The sequence below is a fragment of the Stegodyphus dumicola genome, chromosome 4 (genome assembly GCF_044657685.1).
Source record: "Stegodyphus dumicola isolate Sdum_Otavi_A_Nest chromosome 4, ASM4465768v1".
Classification (NCBI taxonomy): domain Eukaryota; kingdom Metazoa; phylum Arthropoda; class Arachnida; order Araneae; family Eresidae; genus Stegodyphus; species Stegodyphus dumicola.
The window spans coordinates 251,086,256-251,107,605 of NC_140771.1; the positions used below are offsets into that span (position 1 = coordinate 251,086,256).

At 36.4% G+C, this 21,350-nt stretch overlaps 1 protein-coding gene across 1 annotated transcript in view; it reads right to left on the minus strand.

The window, feature by feature from the left end:
• The window catches only part of Trpm (transient receptor potential cation channel, subfamily M), a 1,045,900-nt gene that overhangs the window by 383,606 nt on the left and 640,944 nt on the right, over window positions 1–21,350 (minus strand). The window lies entirely within an intron of this gene.

Consider the following 21,350-nt stretch of genomic DNA (forward strand, 5'->3'; position numbering starts at 1 on the left):
TTTTACACGAAGGCCAAAAATTGAAAGGACTGAAAATTGAAAGGAAAGAAAAGCAAGGATTTTTTTTTTTTATGGAAGAGAGATTTTAACTGATTTCAATGTTCCTCCTCCTGATGAAGTGGCACTGAAGATTATTGAATTCCTCTCCTTTTATGTTTTTTAACATTCATTAATTTTTTGAATTAGTTTAGTTATTACGTTTATTAAATTATTTTATACATTTATAAAATTCTTTAACTCTCTCTCTCTCTCTCTATATATATATATATATTGTTGAGTTACTTTCTTCAAGGGTTCGTGCAGATTTGGAGTGAATAACGACGACACTTGATGAAGTATCGAAACACACTTTATTTACCAATATTAATCAGATAGCTTCAAAATCACTTCTACAGTCGTCGAACTGTTATAAACACGCTGACACGTTCAGCGACACAGCCGTCACACTGTCAGGCAATCACGGTGAAGACAGCGTCACTGCAAAGCATCACAGTGCAGCTCCCGACTCTGATCGGTCTTTCTAGGAATTCCACGTACTCTCGAGACTCTCCACGCTACAACTCGCGATGCACTCGAAGACGCACAGAGCACTGCTCCCGACTCTTCAGTTCAGTCGTTCCCGGAGCTCGACACGCTCTCGTGACTATGCACTAACCGCACCGCGATACACTACGAGACTCTTGCGGTGCATTCGACGACCCACTCGGCACTCGCTGCCCGGCTGTCAACTAGATCGACTACGCAGGGATTGACTCACTAGACGAGACACCAACTCGATACTAACTATCTCAAACTCTAGACGAAGCGCACACCCTGACTGCGGGCCAGCAGGGTTTATATAGCTTTCGGCTTGTGTTCGAGAATATTCTGGGCTAAACCGGTAAGAATTCGTTCCAGAAGGTTCTCCAACCGTCCATGGTATATCGCCAATTTTGTCGCCATATGGGCTATTTCTCGCCGAAGCTTGGTAATGGTAATGGACATGAAGCTTGGTAAGATAAATGGAGATAACTATTAATTAAAGATGTTATGTGTCGCTCATATTGGTCTTAACTGGTTAGCCATTAGACTAGATAGGATTCATGAGTCCAAGAGCAGTCAGTATTTCCAATACGAAGGTATTTCTTTTCAATAGGTCCTCTTTTAGAAGCCCCAAACAGGTAGATTTTACGTTTCGGTTAAAAGCATCACTTCTCGTGTCGCCTGAATGGCAGATATATGGTGATTTTTTTTTAACGCTGGGCACAAGTCGTCTTAGATGTTGACCATTACTAAAGCCGGAAGTGGTGGTCACTTTATTATGGAGGCAATTAATAGTGGGCCACCGTTGCCTTTTATGAAGCGACAGACAGTTTACAATCATGCCTTCTTCGGGTTTCGAACCCAGGACCTTCGATGGGGCAGTAAGTGTCATTAACCACTTTCTCGTCATAGAGGTTGACCAGTACTAAGGCCAGAAGCGGCGGTCACTTTATTATGGAGGTACTTAACAATAGGCCAACGTTGCCTTTTATAAAGAGACAGACAATTTACATTCATACCTTCGCCAAGAATGGAACCGAGGCCCTTCGGTATAGCAGTAAGTGTCACTAACGACTTTGTCGTCCCGGACGTTGGCCACTACGAACGTTGCAAGCGGTAGTCACTTTATTATGGAGACACCTAATAGTGGGCCACCGGCTATAGAGGGTGAAGCTACAAGGTATTTCTCCCGCCTTCATAGCATGCCTTCGTGGTGTAGGGGTCGGCACACTCGACGCGTAGGTAGTTAGGTAGGTTACGGAGGACTGGAACGCCTGGTGTCGAACAGAGGTAAACAGGCATGTGTTCCAAACCCTCCTCTAACTACGGCAAGAGCTTCCTGGAACCACACGAGGCTGCACCAGGAGATTATTGAGGTTGTGAAAGGAAAGTACATGGCCTTACAAGGGCATTAGTAGGATTGTATTACAGATTGAAGAGGCAAGCTGTGGTGTTACAGATAGTAGGTAGTTAAACTAAAAATACTTGGATAATAAGACGTACGCATAAAAAAGACATAAAAAATGCATAGGCAACAATACACAAAGCACAATGCGTAAAATGCATAAACAGAGAGCACAAAAAAAAAAAAAAAAAAAAACAGGTACATACACATAGTCACTTAAGGCACAAAAAGATAAATGGAGTACATGAAGTCACATGAAAGCTGGAGCACAATGTTAGTGTAAGGCAGTTCTGTTGTAGTGGTTCGAGTCCCGGCGAAGGTATTGCTCAATTTTTATGTATCTTGCTTTAAAATACCTAATGTCCCTAGGCCCACCAGCGGCCGAGCGGTAAAGTCGATGAACACTGGTAGTTCGGTTCGAGGTTCGAATCCCGCGAACGGGCTGGCTGCATGGGTGTTTTTGTGGTTTTCCCCATGTGTAACGTGTATACGACCCAGTTTCCATTAGAAAGGTCTCCACGAAGGCATCCCTCCCCTTAGGCAGATAGCCTTAGTGTGCTTTGCCATAATTAAATACACCAAACCACCACCACCACCTAATGTCTCTACGAGGTAACGACCCAAAAATTTGGCAAGTTTCTTATACTATCGTTTTTAATATAAAAAATTGCGACCCTGTCGACGACATCTGGTTTCTTAAGGTTCCTTAAAGACAGAGTTCAAATTTTTCCAATTTGAACTTCCGTAACATTATCTCTAAGAAAGATAGTTAATAAGTAAAGTTGGATATTAATGTAATGGAACCACACACAAAATGAACATTCATATCATTAATAACTTCTTTATTAACAATTATGCAATTTCAACTTTATTTAATTTGTTTTAAAAATAAGTTACTTAATGTAAATTAGTAATTATACCTTTTAAGTAATTTAGATTACAGACGTCTAAAACAACGTCAGTTATGTAAAATCCATTGCCTGAGGAAACCAGGATTACTGTAGTCAAAAGCACTCAATTAAGATATGGCAGAAGGCATCTGCTAGTGGTTACTGGAACATCATTGAATGCAATATACTTGTATTACAACAGTTGCATTCATATGAATGGGCAGTGAAGGCCTATTTGCGAAAGCCAGTTTAATATTGATTTCTCATGCCTTAACAAGGAGATTCTATCATCAGTGAGGAATCAAGTCTATTATTATCGTTGCAGCGAATCTACCTATGGAATATCTACTTACACAATCGAAATACACTTCGCTCCTATTCAGTGGCACAAAAGTGCTTTTTGCCGATTTAAAATTATATCTGACGTGCTCAATCGCATATTACAGAATAACAAAAGGAGCTATTCACATAATGAACTGTTTTCACGTTAGATCAATGCAACACAATCGAAAGATTAAAATCTTTGTCAAAAGGAGAATAAATGTAGCAGCCGGTGGATCGCTTCATAGCTTTGAAACAGACTTTTTCGGGTTTATCACAATAGTATCTTTGCATAGTGAGATTAAATCTGGAAATTCTACATTCAGATTGTGTTTTGTAGCACATTTAAGTGGGGACTTAGTACAATCTAGCTGTGTATTTTTAGCTCTTTTATTACAAATGTCGACATTAACATTGTATATGCTGTTAAATTTTTTAACCCACGCCAGGAAACACAAAAAAACAAGTGTCGTTTTCGCAGAGATTCGAACGCAGGTCTTGTATTTGCCAAACGAACGTGCTAATCCTTTGAGTCGCAAAAGCACGTGCAGGAAAATGCGGTCATGTATAATAGTATTCCCAGTTAAAGGGCAGTTGAGGAGAGGCCCGAGATCCAGTTGACCAAATGGGATGTGATAAAGTTATTGTCCGTTACATTTTTACTTTGGGCTGTAGAGCCATTAGGATTTTTTTTTTATGCTGGGGATGTGAAAGATGAACAATGCCCTCGCCGGAACCCGAACCTGGACCTCTGGAACATGCGCCGAGTGTGCTACCGTTACACGACTGAGGCATGCAAAAGTAGGGGAGAAATACATTATATGCTCCTACCTTTTGGAGGGCGACTGGGGATTAGCGCACACAATCACCATATCCTGGGGGTGAAGAACTATCATTCACCACCTTTTAGTTCGTGCACCACTGCATGATTATTAGGTTTTTCTTTTTGAAACAGAAGAGATGAAAAATACGCATTGGATTCCGGGATTCGAACCTGAAGCAAAGAATATGTATTGTTAAGAAGGAAAGCTTCGCAGCAGCAGCAGGAGTGGCTCCCTCCGAACTAAAAGGGACACAACTGCACATGCGTGAAATATCTGTGGCCGAAAAGCGCCAAAGCTCTAAGCTGATGTCGAAGTTCGAACAGGTTCAACGGTCACGTTTATCAAGAGTTTAAAGCTGTGTGACTCCATTTTTTTCCCCACATATTGTGGACACTGACCGTATCATTTCCAACCCTCAGCTCGTTCGATTTATCACTGGCCATGGTCCATTTCCGCAATATTTTGCAAAACGCGGGCTCAGCCATACTGAGTTCTACTGCTGCGGAGATATTGGATCCCCAGAGCATTACCTGACCACTTGTCCATTGACATCTGATCTTCATATTCAACTGCCAAGTACCAACAGGCAGGCCTTCTGCAAATTTATCATAAAGCAGAGATATCTGATTACAAAGGTTGTCAATTTAATGGACAAACTGTCTGCGCTGGGCATGGACTTATGTCAGACAGCGTAAATTCTCCTGCTGCCATAAACGTATGCTCCGTATTGATTATATGCAAATTTGTACCAACAATATAATAGTCTTACACCAGCAAAGTATAGTACCGGTACTAATCAGTATTGTGTCAGTATTAATACCAGTAAAGTATTGTATCAGTATTGTAACATTTAAATATTATATATCCACATTTGTATCAGTAATGTAACAGTCGTAATTGAGTAAAGTATTGTATCAGTATCAGTATTTCCCATTTACAATTAATCACTATTAGTCAGTATTGAATGAGTATTAATACCAATAAAAGTGTTGTATGAGTATCAATATCAGTAACGTATTGTATGAGTATTAATATCAGTTAAGTATTGTATGAGTATTAATACTAATAAAGTATTGTATATGCATATTTGCTCATGCATATATCGCATGAGAAATAAAAACAGTCTTACAATCAGTAAAGTATTGTATCACTAATATATCAGCCTTGTATCAGTAGTGTATCAGTTATATTTCACCAGTAATGTACAAGTAATGTAACAGTAGAATATTGATCTATGATATTTTAATTCTCATTTTTCTTTTTTTGGGGGGGGGGATCTCTGTAACGTATAATTTCGTGGATTTATTTACCGACTTGTGCAAAATCATTCCCATTTCATCAGCATTAATATTCAGTTTTATATCAATGTATCAGTAATGTAGCAGTATTAATCAGTGTTAATATCAGTACCAGTATTATATCAGCCTTTAATCAGTTCTGCATCTGTCATATTTGCATCAGTAATATACCAGTAATATATCTTGAATATTAATCTGTAACTCTGTAACATATTATATTGTATGTCTTGTCGTGCACGTTGAATACCTTTCAGGTGGCATTATGTATCTTGAAGGGGTGCTATAGATAGTACAATAGTACAAGAAATGTAACAGTAGAACATTCATTTGTGATATTTTAATTCGCAATATTTTGAGTCTCTGTAACGTATTATTTCGTGGATTTATTTACCGACTTATGCAAAATCATTCCAATTTAATCAGTAATAATATTCAGTGTTATATCAATGTATCAGTACTGTAGCAGTATTAATCAGTGTTAATATTAGTATTATATCAGCCTTTTATCAGTTCAGCATCTGTCATGTTTGTATCAGTAATGTACCAGTAATGTATCTTGAATATTAATCTGTAACATATATTGTATGTCTTGTCGTGCACGTTGAATACCTTTCAGGTGGCATTATGTATTTTGAAGGGGTGCTATAGATAGTGGTGGGCGTGGTGCTATACTAATTAACCGTTTGATAAAGGGATAGTGCTCACGTCCTCCGCTCTCCCCACATATTGACAGATATAAAATCAGACATCAAACTGCGATATGGATAATACAAGTTCAACTAGTAAAGCAAAAAAAAGCACGAAAATTCGAGTTTAAACTATCGCGTCAAAGAACGATTCATCTTAACCCGTGTTCCTCAATTTCCTGTACACGTGGCGGAGGTGGAAAATCTCGGCCAGGTACATCACAAAGGGGGAAATTCTCGCCAACAGGTTTCGTCGCCAAATCCCTTGGCGAATTTTCCCTCTTCTTTCTAGCGGAGTAGAAGACAAACTGGTTTACATTACGTCTATGGAGACTTTCCTTCTTTACATAGACTTTCTTTGCCTGAACCTCCAGAATATGCGCCAAGTGTGCTACCGTTACACCATGAAGGCATGCGAAAATGACGGGGAAAATACTTATCGTACCTTATATACTCTTTTATTAGGACAACTGAGGATTAGGGAAACCAATCTCCAAATCGCGGTGGTAAAGAATCATCATCGACCGCCTTTTAGTTCGGGCGCCACCATAGAGTCATTAGGCAATTTGATGCTGGAGGCGTACAAAATGAGCAATGGTCTCGTCAGGACTCGAACCTGGACCTCTCGAATATGCGCCGAGTGTGCAACCGTTACACCACAGAGGCATAAATTCAAAACTAACTCCCCTAATCCTCGAACTCTTGAAATCTGCTACTTAAATACTGTTTCCAAACTCACTTATATTCGCATATACGTCATTAAATTTGCATTGTCGTAGGAAATTGAAATCAGAAAGGATAAGATAGATTCTTAAACTAAAAATAATTGGTTAGCAAAAAATAAAGTCTTTACATTGTTAATCCAATGCATTTGTAACACATATTAAGCTTTTTTGCCGCCATGAAGCATGATAAATCAACTGTGCCCTAACCGGAATTCGAACCAAGTATCTACAGTTGTCAGCAGGACTAACTCACGAAAGCATGCATACGGAAATAAGATAGTTCGTTACGATTTACACGAAAGTATGCATATGAAGCTCACGAGCTAAAATGGTTCGTCATAGTTTAATTTTAAAAATGATCTGTCTTATATTTCTGTTGAGAAAATGAGTTTTTTTCAACTTCTTATGATGTTCTTTCACGCCATTCTTTTTATAACTATCTAACACATTGAGGTATATAAATGAAAGTTTAAATATACGAGTATTTAGGAAGATATTGTTGCGTGCGTAAGGTTTCGTAACAGATTGAATGCACAATCAGATAAAAGGTTACTAAAATTGATTCTTATCACAAGAAATATAACAGAAGGCTGGGAATTTTTTCTTAGAAATAATTGTACAAGTGTTCACAATATCACGCAGTAAGAATCCGTAGTTGTACTTTAAATCCGTAGTTTAATTCGTAGTTATACTTTTCTTAAACGTTTCCGAGTCGTGACCCCCTTTTATCATTGAGATTTTTTCTGGACTCAGAGGACCCCATAATATTTACAAACATTTTGTGGGACCCCCCCCCCCTGTAAGTGTTCCGCAAATCCGACATACGCGTAAGAGAAACTGCCAATTTTTTTACACTTGTATTGTAATATACTATTGCAGTTTTAAGTCATTAACTTTAATTTCTAATTTTAAAACACAGAGGAACGTAAAAATTTTAAATACATAACAGACGAAATGACAGCGTCACGTGCAAAGCAAAGAAAATCAACGTTTATATTGTTACGAAATGTACAGGCGCGGTGAGATGGCTTCCCCGCAAAGCAGTTTTAGGGTTGCCATAAAATGGCAGGGAAGGCAGGGTTGCCACATTTGGCGAGAAATCGACCATTTGGCGACAAAATTGGCGATATACCATGGACGGGTGGAGAACCTACTCGAACGAATTCTTACCGGTTTAGCCCAGAATGTTTTCGAATACAACCCGAAAGCTATATAAACTCTGCTGTCCGCAGTCAGTTAGTGTGTGTCTCTCATCGAGAAGGTGTGTGCCTAGTCTAGCGAGTCAATCCCTGCGGAGTCGATCGAGTTGACAGCCGGGCAGCGAGTGATGAGTAGGTCGTCGAGTCCACTTAAGAAGTCTGTGAGTGTAGCGCGGTTAGTGCATCGTCGAGAGAGAGCGTGTTGAGCCCCGGGAACGACTGAACTGAAGAGTCGGGAGCCGTGCTCGTGTGCCGTCGAGTGCATCGCGAGTTGTAGCGTGGAGAGTCTCGAGAGTACGTGGAGTTCTGAGAACGACCAAGCAGACTCGGGTGCTTTGCAGTGAAGCTGTCTCCACCGTGATAGCCTGATAACCTGAAGGCTGTGTCGCTGATCGTGTCGGCGTGTTTATAGTAGATTTTCGACGACTGTAAAAAGTTTTAATGGAGCTGTCTTGATTAATATTGGCTAAATAAAATGTGTTTCGATACTTCATCCAGTGTCGTCTTTATTCACTCCAAATCTACGAACCCCGTAAGATCGTGACGGAAGATAATAACGTAACAACTGGTGTCAGAAAGAAAAAAAAACGCAACAATAGTATAAAAAGAATCTGTCGAAACGTATTCGTTTTTTGCTTTGTCTGTATTGTCGTATTTTTTTCTATTTTCAGATGCATTGTGTAAAAATATTTGGTAATTGTAAAATTATTATAATAAGTTAAAGAAATATCAAAACTGCGAAAATTTTTGGCGACCCCATGCTGCAGGTCTTGCGACCCCCTCGACCCACAGTTTAAGACACCCTGCTTTAAACTACTAAAATCGTTAAACAGAACTCATAGCATAGCACAGCACACAGAAAGCTAATCTGATCAACAATAATAACGGCAGCTAACTAAACAACTCAGCTAAGACTCCCAACTCAAACTTCCGTTTTATGCCGAGATTAGCATGAGAAGTACTGGCTATCAGACTTTCGTGTGCCATAGAAGCCTGAATGACTCTCTCGGCCTTTTTAAAGCTTTGAATCGGTCTAGAGAGAGTACTAGTAATTTCTTTGCTTTTTGAGATTTCTGGAAACCAACAACAGGATGGCATTACGGTTACAGCTAACACAGTAGTCAATTACATTTATTAAATTTCATTACAAATAAAAGATATATCCGTTTATTCAATGTTAAATGCACGTGCATCTATATTTTTACTTTCCCGGCATAGCTTTCTCTTAAAATGTATCACGCGCTATATTGCACGGGGGAATAAAACAATTTTAATTGTAATTCTACTAAAATTAGCTACCTAAGTACAAAATTTGTAAAAAACAAAAGTCTGGAGTGTTTCAGATTTTAAATTACGTCCAAAGGGGAGTTTCTTTTTAACATTTTGTGTGTTACCTTCATTTACTAAATATCATGTTCTTCGCACGTAAGCCACAAAATTAAGTTCAAGAGCAATATCGCAAAATAATTTTAAATTGTGCCTATCTTTAGAATTTGCGATGCACAGTCTCGCGCGCGCTGGAGATCAAAATGTTTTTTTTTTTTTTTTTTCTGTACAACGTTGCCATTGCTGGCTTCGAAATCGTTGAGTTTGTTAATCAAAAATTCGTTAAAGTTTTACAAAATATGAAATCGATAATAAAACAAATTCCAAATTTGGGCTTCCAGATGCCCATATGCGCAGTAGGATGACGTCATTCAAAATTGGATGGCTCTTGGTACCGTTGTTTAATCACAATGCAAGAAAGATACATATTCAGATTCTTCATTATTTAATTTCTTAAAATATAATGCAGGGCGATAACATTGGGTGGCAACAGTTTGAAAAGTTAAACGGAATTCATAGTGTTTCGACACCAAATCGCAAAACGGAGATAATAGTCCCTCAGGGACAAAGCCTCTTTGGACTAACAATATGAAAACAGGGCAGAGCTTAATGAAACTAAGTGTAGCCTAAAATTAGAATCTCTCAAAGCCTTCAGGCATTCGTTGGCGACACCGTTTGATTTGTGAATTGTAGCCACTGCTAATTTACCCAGAGGAATGAAGAGAACGAGTCCGTTTGAACTCAGCTTGCTTTAATTAGAAACAAGAACGATCGGAGCTCCCCCTAAGGTTCAGTTAAAGTCTGCGAATTACTGTACATTTGCTGGGAATTAAATTACTGTATTATCAGTTTGCAAATGGCAGCAGATACAATTTTATGTATACATGAATTCATTGCGCATATGTTGGCTTCACTGATAATATTTTCTTACTTTTAATCCCAAATACCCAATTCCGAATTTTAATACCCGAATTCCGAAATGGAGTTTTGCAAGTAGTGAATTATATTCAAGACGACCGTTGACGATTTCGGACAGTTTTGCTTTTGTATGAATGTGGTCGTCTTACAGAAGACGACTATCGGGTACCCATGGTGGTTATTGATTTACATAATTGATTACCTTATTCAAGAATGGATCTCTGAAAATCACTGAAGTAGAAGTACTGTAAACCACTTTATTAAAACTCAAAAAAATCTGATGTGTACACCACATGACTTCTTTGTACGGAATATTAAATTATACGCATTTTTTCTTGCATTTCATTTAAACTTATTGGATTGAATTAAATCTACTTCGCCGACAGAGCATAAATCACAATAGAATAAATGCATTCTTTAAAATTCACTCTAGTATTTGCTATCTATCGTTGCCACATGTTTTATTCAAATACTATAATAAAGCTAGAATGATGTATAAAAGAAATTAAGCAAACAAAACAAAAAAGAAACAGTTTTTCACAGACGATTGAGTATTTCTCATTCCATTAATTCAGTTCTCACTTCGCAAGAAGACAAAAATACATAAAAACTCAAAATATCTATATTAAAAATTACGAGGTAAATCTTAAACATTTATTTCCTCGAAAAAATTAAAGAAAGGATTAAGCATGATTTAATTGGCAATAATAAATGAAGGCGTTATCTTTGTTGTTGAGAAGCTAAATTTCTCTAGATCGACAACAAATCCACTAGTCTGCTGTTTCAAATGTAAACAATGAATGGCCGCCGTCAAAAGAAAGGCTTAGCGGCATTTAAACAACTTTAAAATTGTTGATAATTCTAAAAATATTGCACACAGATTTACTAAAGGCATAAAAACCTTAACCAGAAAATAAAAACAACATAAATCAATCATTTTTAAAGCAAAAAATGTACAATTTACAAACATATAAGAGTAAAGAAACTGAGATCACTGAGCCGGGTAACGGAGCGGATATACATTAAAATATATTTATACACGTTTGGTGCGGCCGATTGCAACCAAAATACGAGGTGCACATCTACATGTTATAGCAGTCCTATATACAAAATTTGAACGTTCTGAGGCTACTCGTTTTTGAGTTATGCGACATACGTACGTACGTACGTACATACGTTCGTACAGACGCCACGAAAAATTCTCTTCAGAATTCATTTTAAAGCAGTTTCATAATTTTTTTGGAGGAAACGAGTTATTTATTCTGTCCTTAGGTACAGATATCACGAAAAAACATCGTTAAATTGCATTCGGTAGCGGTCAAAATGGATATTTCCGTTGAAATATGCTGCCTGAAACTTTTCGCGATTATAATACTTCCTTTTTACTTCGTACAAGGAAGTAAAACGAATGATTTGTAGTATTGCAATTATGAAAATTAATCAAATATTATTATATTACGTTATTAAAATTATGAATATGTAGAGGTTACTTTAATTTTCGATCAGTTATTTTAAGTTTAAACATTTTTTACTGTCTATTCTCGTGTTCCATCTACTATTCCCTACCAGAACGAGTTTTCAGTATCGCATTTTATGCAAATGAGTTAAAAGAAGTACTTAAGGAAAGTTCAATTTACTTCGAGAGAGAGAGTGCTTAGGAGTACTTCGTGGCGCGTGCTTGCTTTCTGGTTGCTTCGTTCTTGAATCTAGTACGCTCGGCCCTATTGTAGGTGCCTGTTGCTAATCGCTGGCTAGGTTAAATATTGGGCCCACTACGTTAGGTATTTGTGTCTAGCTTCAGCTTAAGTCTGTTTTATAATTAGATTAGTTTCTTATTTTCTTATCCTGATTTAAAAGCCTGACAGTTGGGCATAACATCACTTACACTGTAGATTCACTAGGCTGTTTTTAAGAAAAATACATGAAAAAAAGAGCAATGCCTTCGTCGGAACTAGAACCTACACCTCTCAAATACTCGCCGTGTGTTCTAACCATTACACCACGAAGGCATGCAGAAAGGAGGAGCGAGAGAATACCTGGCCTGTCATGAGCATGAGACCAACTTGTTTGGTTAGGTTATAGAGTTCCTCACTTTGGAATTCCAAGTTAATGTTGGAAGTGAAGAATCTAAGAACTGATAAGCGAATAATCGCTTGAGTTCGGTGACAAGAAACAACAAGATAGAAGGGTAACTAACCCTTTATTATTCCAATAAGATTTAACAAAACTCCGCCTGGGAGTGTACAAGCAAAGCCTGCACTTGGACTTGAACTTAAAAGACTAAGAATTAAACAAAACCTAAGATTAACTAAAGAAGTATAGCCAAAGCTATCAAGGTTCAAATCAAGTTGGCCCCTTAACTTATTTGACTACGAAGCTTAGCAAAGGCCTGGGGACGGCCGAGCGTAATAACAGCTTTGAGAGAGAGAGAGTGACCAAAATGGCAGACGCGCGTAAATCAGAAACTCTGATTCTCTCTAACTCAGTAAGTAACTTCGTGGGATGGACAAACTGTCTGACTTAAACACAGACCTGTCCCATCCTTAGATTTTTCACTCTACCTGTAATATAACTGCACGTAATATCTACACCAAGTGTATCAGCATTTACCATGAGTACGATGGTAACATAAAGTAAATGTAATAAAATGCAAGCTTCACCATGCGATGTACTGTAATACGTAAAATAGGACCTTAATAAGTAATGAACATAATAAGCGTTATCAACTTAAGTAAATGCATACGAAAGCAGTGTATATCTTATAAGTGTCTTAATTATGAAAGTAACATAAATTCAGTGTAACGCAAAAGTGATAATAATGTGCACAGTATTTATTATAATATTAATGCACATAGAGAATTACTAAAAAATGTGAATAGCATGTGCACTCCTTAAGCGTTTATATTTTAGACGTTAAGATAATGCAATGTAAATGTATCATAAGGTAAATGCAATAGCACCATTTAAGGAACATAATAAGTAAATGCATACAAAAGCTGTGTATATGTTACAAAAGTCTTAATTATGAAAGTAACATAATTTCAATGTAACAAACACAAATGTAATATAAATGCAAACAACACCAAGTAATGAAATTGTGAAGGTGGCGCACATAGAGCACCAGTAAACAATGTGCATAGCATGTACCCTCTTTAAGTGTTTATGTCCTAGATGTGAAGATAATGCAATGTAAATGTAACATAAGGTAAATGCAATATAAATGTAAATAGCACTGTGTAATGAACTCAAGAAGTAAATGCAAACGAAAGCAGTGTATATGTTATAAATGTCTTCATTATGAAAGTAACATAATTTCAATGTAATGCAAACGCAACGTTAATGTATACAACACCATGTAATGAATTTGTAAAATTGGTGCACATAGATAATCAATAAACAATGTGCATAGCATGTTCTCTCGTTAAGTGTTTTAGATGTGGAGATAATTCAAAGTAAATGTATCATAAAATAAATGCAATATACAGTGGATGGACAAAAATATGGAAACACCTTGTAAAATGCATGTTTGAAAAGAAAGATTGATTTTAATGAAATATGTAAGTGGCGCTGGCATTTTTGACTACTGACGCCACCTATACAACTTCGTAAATGTGCTAAACAGTTCAGTTGTTGTCGGAGTACTGTTATGTGAGGTTGCCATTGCATTATGTCAGAGTTAACAGACTTCGAACGTGGGCAAATTGTTGGAGCACGTATGGTAGGTGCTTCCGTAAGCAAGGTAGCCGAGGTGTTTAGTGTTTCAAGAGGTACTGTATCGAAGATTTATTCCGCATATTTGAAAAGCGGAAAAACATCATCTGCTAAATCACAGCGCGGACGAAAGTGTGTCCCGAGTGATCGTGACAGACGATCATTAAGGGCAATTGTGACGAAAAACAAGAAGCCCACAGCTGCAAAAGTTACTGCTGAAATGAATGTTGTGTTACCGAACCCTGTGAGTACCAAAACAATTAGAAGGGAGCTTCATAAACAGGGAATTGCTGGCCGTGCTGCAATGGAGAAGCCACTCATCGGTGATGCTAATGCCCGTAACAGGAAAAGGTGGCGTTTAAGTCATAAAGCCTGGACTATAGAGCAGTGGAAGCGAGTAATATGGTCTGACGAGTCTTCTTTCACATTGTTTCCCACTTCTGGCCGAGTTTACGTCTGGAGAACGCCATCTCAAGCCTATAATACAGACTGCTTGTTGCCAAGAGTGAAATATGGCGGGGGTTTTGTTATGGTTTGGGCAGCCATATCGTGGTTCTCTGCTAGCCCCATGATAACTGTGTCAGGGCACATGACTTATGTGAACATTTTGGCCGATCAAGTTCATCCCATGGTACAAACTTTGTTCCCCGATGGTGATGGTGTCTTCCAAGACGACAAAGCCCCTGTTCACACAGCTCACATTGTCCAGGACTGGTTTTCTGAGCACGAGGATGAGTTGTCCCATCTCCCCTGGCCAGCACAGTCAACAGACCTGAATATTATCGAACCTTTGTGGTCTACATTGGAACGGAAAGTGCGTTCTCGTTATCCACCGCCAACATCGTTATCTGAACTTGCCACCGTTTTGCAGGAAGAATGGTATAATATTCCCTTGGCAAACATACAGGAACTGTATTTATCCATTCCGAGAAGACTGCAAGCTGTTTTGGATGCCAACGGGTTTCCTACACCATATTAAGCAAAGAAACATGCTTTTTAAAGGTGTTTCCATATATTTGTCCAACCCCTGTAATTGTAAATAACACCACCTAATGAACTGAATAAGTAAATGCCCATGAAAGCTGTGCATGTGTAATAAATGTCTTAATTATGAAAGTAACATAATTTCAATGTAATGCAAATGTAATATTAATGTAAACAACACAAGTAATAAATCTGTAAAGGTGGTGCACATAGGCAATCAGTAAACAATGTGCATAGCATGTGCCCTCTATAAGTGTTCATTTTTAGACGTGAAGGTAATATAACGTAAATGTATCATATGGTAAATGCAGTATAAACGTAAATAGCACCATTTAATGAACCTAATAAGTAAATGCATACGAAAGCAGGGTATATGATATAAATATCTTAAATTTGTATATAATGTATGTAAAATGTAACCAAATGTACTTAAATTTTCAATGTAATCTGTGTTCACAAACTCTGTAAAATGTGCATCCAAATGTATAATTATGCCCTTGTTTGGCCCTGTATTGCAACTAATTATTCTGGCCAAACTCTAGATAAAGGTGGACTTGGCGCTATACCAATTAACCAATTGGCAGAGGGATGGTGCCCACGTCCTCCGTCGCATGTCGCAAGTAACTTCGTGGTTTAAATACCGCTCCTCCTCATTAAATATTCAGCAAGATTCCAAAACTACGTTCTGGACGGAAGTAGTAAGTTGAAGTTAAGAATTTGACAGGAAAGGAACTTTAACTTAAAATTTTAACTGTTAATAAAATTAACGTAATCCTTTACAAGGTGATTTTGGCTGTACTCTTTTCTGATACCTTATCTGCTCCGTCTTTTTAAAGGACGATTGGGAATAATAGGGACCGAATGGCTAAATCCTGGTGGCGAAGAATCATTATCCACCATTTTTTATTTCGGGCTCCACTGAAGAATCATTAGCACGTTTTAAACCCGGAAGACGCGAAAAATGTGCAGTCCCTCGCCGGGACTCGAACTCTAGACCTCTGGAATACGTGCCAAGGGTGCTGATCGTTACACCGCGAAGGCATGTTTGGAAGAGGGAGAAAATGCATTGTAAACCCACGTCAGCATGCACGGTGGAATGCATGGAGGTAGGAAAGGAAGGAGGGGCCAGTCGGCACTAGAAGTGCAGCACTACTTTGAAGCTTGGGTCACCAGATGGGGTGTTCTTTGTTTACATTCAGAAGCTCGCTTGACACGGTTCTGATAGTATTTCGACACACGACAGTTCCATACAAATCGAAAAAGGGGACACTTTCGCATGAAAGAAACATTCATAGTGTGATGGATAATAGCAATTTGTATAGTTTACTGACATTTACGCAAAAATCACATCTTGGTTATTTTTCGATAACTAACAACAGCGATTTTGATTATGAATTTGTTTTATAAAATTCTAAGCTGCTGAACTACAAAAATATAGATTTTCAAGAAAAATGTTATGCTTAAAGAATGAAAAATACCTTACGGTACATTTAAAATTGTATACGTCTTTCGATACCCTTGATAGAGTATTCGCTACTTTTATTTTATTTTCCAAACGCCAAAATGTTTTAAATAAAACAATTTTTTTAACATTTATATATTATTGTTGCATATTATTGCAAAAAGCATGTATCTGCCTTTGACAAAATACATAAATATTCATTAAATTATTTATAAATGTATTTGAAATGAAGAATTTATTCACTTATAAACAACTGTGAAAGTACTGTGAAGAAATCTAATGATTAAATGTATCTAATTTATAATGATTATAAATGTTATCTAAATATATAATAAATATAATATTGAATTGTAAATATAAATTGAAATCCTGTTGACAAATATGTTATAAAACTATTTAAGCAAGAATTGTTCGTATTGGAAAGCAATCTGTTAAAAGGTATTGTAAAGCAAATGGTATGAGATGCGCACTTAAGAAAGTAATAAAGAGTTTTGGAATATGTATTATTGAAATGAAGGATAAAAAAAATCTGATAAGTATAATTAAAAGAATTATTCCCCTTACATTATAATAACTCAGTTACAAGTTTTAAATAATACCTAAAAAAAAGTTTTAAAAAGACTTATTTTATTTCCTTTCAGAAATGTTCAGAGAAAGTCAAGTACTATTTAAAGTATTTCGGTAATTCCTAATAATTCTCTAATTTAAAATGAACCGAATAGAGCATTAACTATAAATTGACTTACATGTTTCGATTTAAAAGATGCCTCAGAAGCCAAAAAATCGTGTCATATTTAAGATAGTATTTTAGGAAGAAGCTCTATAAATAGAAAAGAAATTATGCATAATTTTAATATTAATAATACAATAAACTTTGATCTTAATTTTTGTACCTTAACCGAATAAAATCGAATTACCTTAATTTTTTTTCTAATGTAATTAATGAAAACTTGTAAAAATATTTCGTTCAAATTAAACCATTCTGAGAAAACTATCCTGTGAAAAAGTATAGCATATAATTCCGTTCAGAATGAAATGTTGTTTAAAAATATGTTGTTTTCATATACTTAGGACTCTGAAGTGTTGTAGAAAAAGAAAATATATACATTTATATGTATATTTACAACGTAATTACAAAATATTTACATCCGAACGCGTCAAATCCCACTGAACTCAATGGTAAATGACCCAATGTTTTGGTCACCACGTAGGGATCGCCGGTGCTTCAGAGCAGGGTACGGGAGAAACGTGTTTAGGGCAACTCCATCTTACTTCCTACCTCCATGGTGGAATGAGATAACTCATCACGTCGTGATCTCAAATTTATTTAACTGTATTATTTTTATGAAACGTATATTTCTCATTCCTCATTTGTATCCTCATTTCTTCTTGCAATTTGGATAACTTCTGCATTATGAATCAAACAAAATATAAATTAAAGTATACCACAAATTTATTTAAACCTCAAATTTATTTAAATATATTATTATCATGTAACATGTCCATCTCTCCTTCCTTATTTGGATGCTCATTATTTCTCGTAATTTGGATACTTTCTGAGTTATAAATGAAACAAAATATAAATAAAAGTATTGTGGGAAATAAAGTGGGTCACGATAATAATTTTTCCATATATTTAAGATGGGTGTGGGAAAGTTTATTGTTGAGTTGCTGTACAATATGTCTCAAGTGAGAATTTCCGACGTATGTAATACCTTCTAACGAGCTCAGACTCACCACTTAGTGAGGAAAGTAAGCATTCGAAACATATACAGTGTCTCAAAAAAGTGATGGAACACTTGTGCTTTACAAAAGGAAACTGCAATAAAATAAATTTAAAAAACATGTAAAATTTTTTGTGGGTGTGTTTCATACTTAAATTTAGTAACAATTATTACATAACATACATTTTCTCAAAATATTAAAATATTAATTTATTAATAATACAATTGTTTAGAACGGAGCACAAAATGGCTCACTTAAGTGATGGGACACTTACTTTTCCATCAAATATTTATCCAAAAATTTTACTTTTTAAAAGGTTTTAATATTTTGTTGGATTTCCTTTTACTTTTAAAACATGATTTAATCTTCTTGGGATGGATTCGACTAATTTTTTTTGTGATTTCTGGAGTGATTTTACCCCATTCTTCTTGAAGCACCGATTTTAATTGTTGTTTTGAAGAAATGGTGTGTTTGCGAATTCTTGATTCCAATTCTTGCCAAATATTCTCTATGGGATTTAATTGTGAAGATTGTGGGGGTGTTTTCTATTCTTTTCACTTAAGACGAATTTTTTCCTGGCTGCTGCACCGTGATATCCAGCAAATCGAATTACTCTGCTAATAGTCTCAGGATTAACAATTACTCCATATAATGCTTGTAAATCAGGGCAGCAACTTTAGGAGCACTCATTCTTGGATTTTTTTTTAATATTTCGAACAATAATTCGTTTTATTCCATTGGATAGCTTTGATGGTCGGCCAGGTCTTCTTTTATCCTGAATCATATGATTCTTTTTATATCGTTTAATGATATTGAAAACTGTTGAATGACTCATGTTAACTGTTTCAGCAGTTTCTCTAATAGATTTTTCACGTTCAATATGCAAATTAATAACTAATTTTCGAATTCCAGGCAAAGTTTCTTTTCGTTTAGCATTCATGGCTGCACAGAGCTAAAAAACACAAAAATTCCAAAACAAACTGGAGAGAAATACTGCAGACGATTTTATAAATTATTGGCAATTGCTTTTGAGTAAAAATAAATACCCCAAAAGATATTTTTATTGCTTACTTCAGACGATTTTTGTTGCATAGTACGTAGTGTCCCAGCACTTAAAGTGAGGCATTTTCTGCTCCGTTCTAAACTATTGTATTTTTTATTAAATTAATATTTTAATATTTTGAGAAAATGTATGTTATGTAATAATTGTTACTAAATTTAAGTATGAAACACACCCACAAAAAATGTTACATGTTTTTTAAATTTATTTTATTGCAGTTTCCTTTTGTAAAGCACAAGTGTCCCATCACTTTTTTGAGACACTGTATATATATATAAAGGAAATAAATAAATAAAGAAAAAGCACGAAATATATATCTTTACAGAATCCCTTCTTACTGGATAACAAAGCCCATAGCAAGCGAAGATACTAGAATCAACCCTTGAAAAAATAAAAGACGACCTCTCGAGACGTACAAATGCCTTCAAGTGGCTCTTCCACTGCGCTATAGCAAGGGAGGGTCGATGGGTGTTGTTGGAGGTCATTACTTTGGAACGTTTTCTCTCTGCTACTCCACTCGGAGTTTTCAGGTAGCGAGGCCGAATCTGCTGGCGTCTGTGTCGCCGGGCACAGGTAAATCGATTGATGAGAATGAGGAAACGTTGCTGTTGGTTGGGATAAGTGAAGCACGAGGACGGCTTTTGCTCCATATCAGGGATCGACTACACATTTCAAATAAAAAGGGGGGTCTCTAATATGATTATGCGACATATAGTGGCTATAAATAAGAACTCATAGCTTGAAATCACAAATTCCTGACTCCAAACGGGAGGAGATATAAAAACTCTGATGCGCCCAGCACTCGACCTCAAACAAATTTTGTGTTTTAAACAGTAAAGAGCTTTACGTAAAGTATCGAGTTCAGCTTTCGCAAACAAAATTTAATTCAGTTATCTAATAAATATAAACGCCTGTAATGCGAAATTTTAGATTGTATTTTATTAGGTATAATTAATTATATGGCAAAACTGTTCTTTCCAAATTTAGAGCAATATAATTAAATTGTTTGCCAGTTTAATTTTTACTTCCCTGTGTAAGGATTTTAAGTTTTACTAGCGTTTATTTTAATTTAAAACTTTCCTATCCTCTTCGATTTCCCATTTCCGGTCAGAATAAGCGCGAGTAGGAATTTTATGTTAATGAGTTGCAAACTGTAAAGGTATTTAAGAAGTGGCTTTTAGCCAAGAGATGAGAGAGACTTCTTGCTGCCTTGCCACGCGCGTGCTTTTCCAGTCGATTCTTGTCTGCCTTTTAGGCCAGAACTTAGTTCCTGCTGATATACTAAGACGTATTGTACTATTTTGCATTTCGCTCACTACATACGTAGTGTCAAAAGGCCAGTCCTTTCGTTAATAGCCTCTGTGAAGAATTTTATTTCTTATTTAATTTAGTTATTTCTTATTTTCTACGTTTTAGACCAAAAGTGTTGGTCTCTGTATCCCGAAGTGCGAAAACGCATAGCAGTCCTGACACTTGTACGTAGTAAACAAAGTATTGTAATTGCGAAAATTTTGGGGTAAGATATTTCAACGAAAATATTTATTTTGACCGCTATCGAATGCAATTTAACGTCGTTTTTGCGTGACATCTGTACGTAAGGACACAATAAAGGACTCTTTTACACAAAATGGGTTGCAAAAAGGATTTAAAATGGATTAAAAAGAAACGTCTGTACGTATCAATATACGTCTCTCGCATAACTCAAAAACGAGTAACCTCAGAACATTGAAATTTTATATATAGCACTGGTATAACATGTAGTTGTGCACCTCCCCTTTTTGGTTGCAATGGACAGCACCAAAAGCGTATAACACCCAATCTGTTATCCCGCTGAGTGAGCTCAGTTGCTTTACTCCTATGTTTGTAAATTGGGCATTTTTTGCTTTAAAAATGATTTAATTGTGTTGTGTGCTAAAAACGAGTAGCCTCAGAACGTTGAAATTTTGTGTATAGGACTACTACAACATGTAGATGTGCACCTCATATTTTGGTTGCAATCGGCCGCGCCAAACGTATATAAATATATTTATATATATATCCACTCTGTAACCCGGCTCAGTGATCTCAGTTTCTTTACTCTTATATGTTTGTAAATTGTACATTTTTTGCTTTAAAAATGATTGAATTATGATGTTCTTATCTTCCGGTTAAGGTTTGTATGCCTTTAGTAAATCTGTGTGGAATATTTTTAGAATTATCAACACTTTTAAAGTTGTTTAAGTATCGCCAAGCCTAATAATTTTTTTGATGGCGGCCATTGATTGTTTACATTTGAAACAGCAGAGTAGTGGATT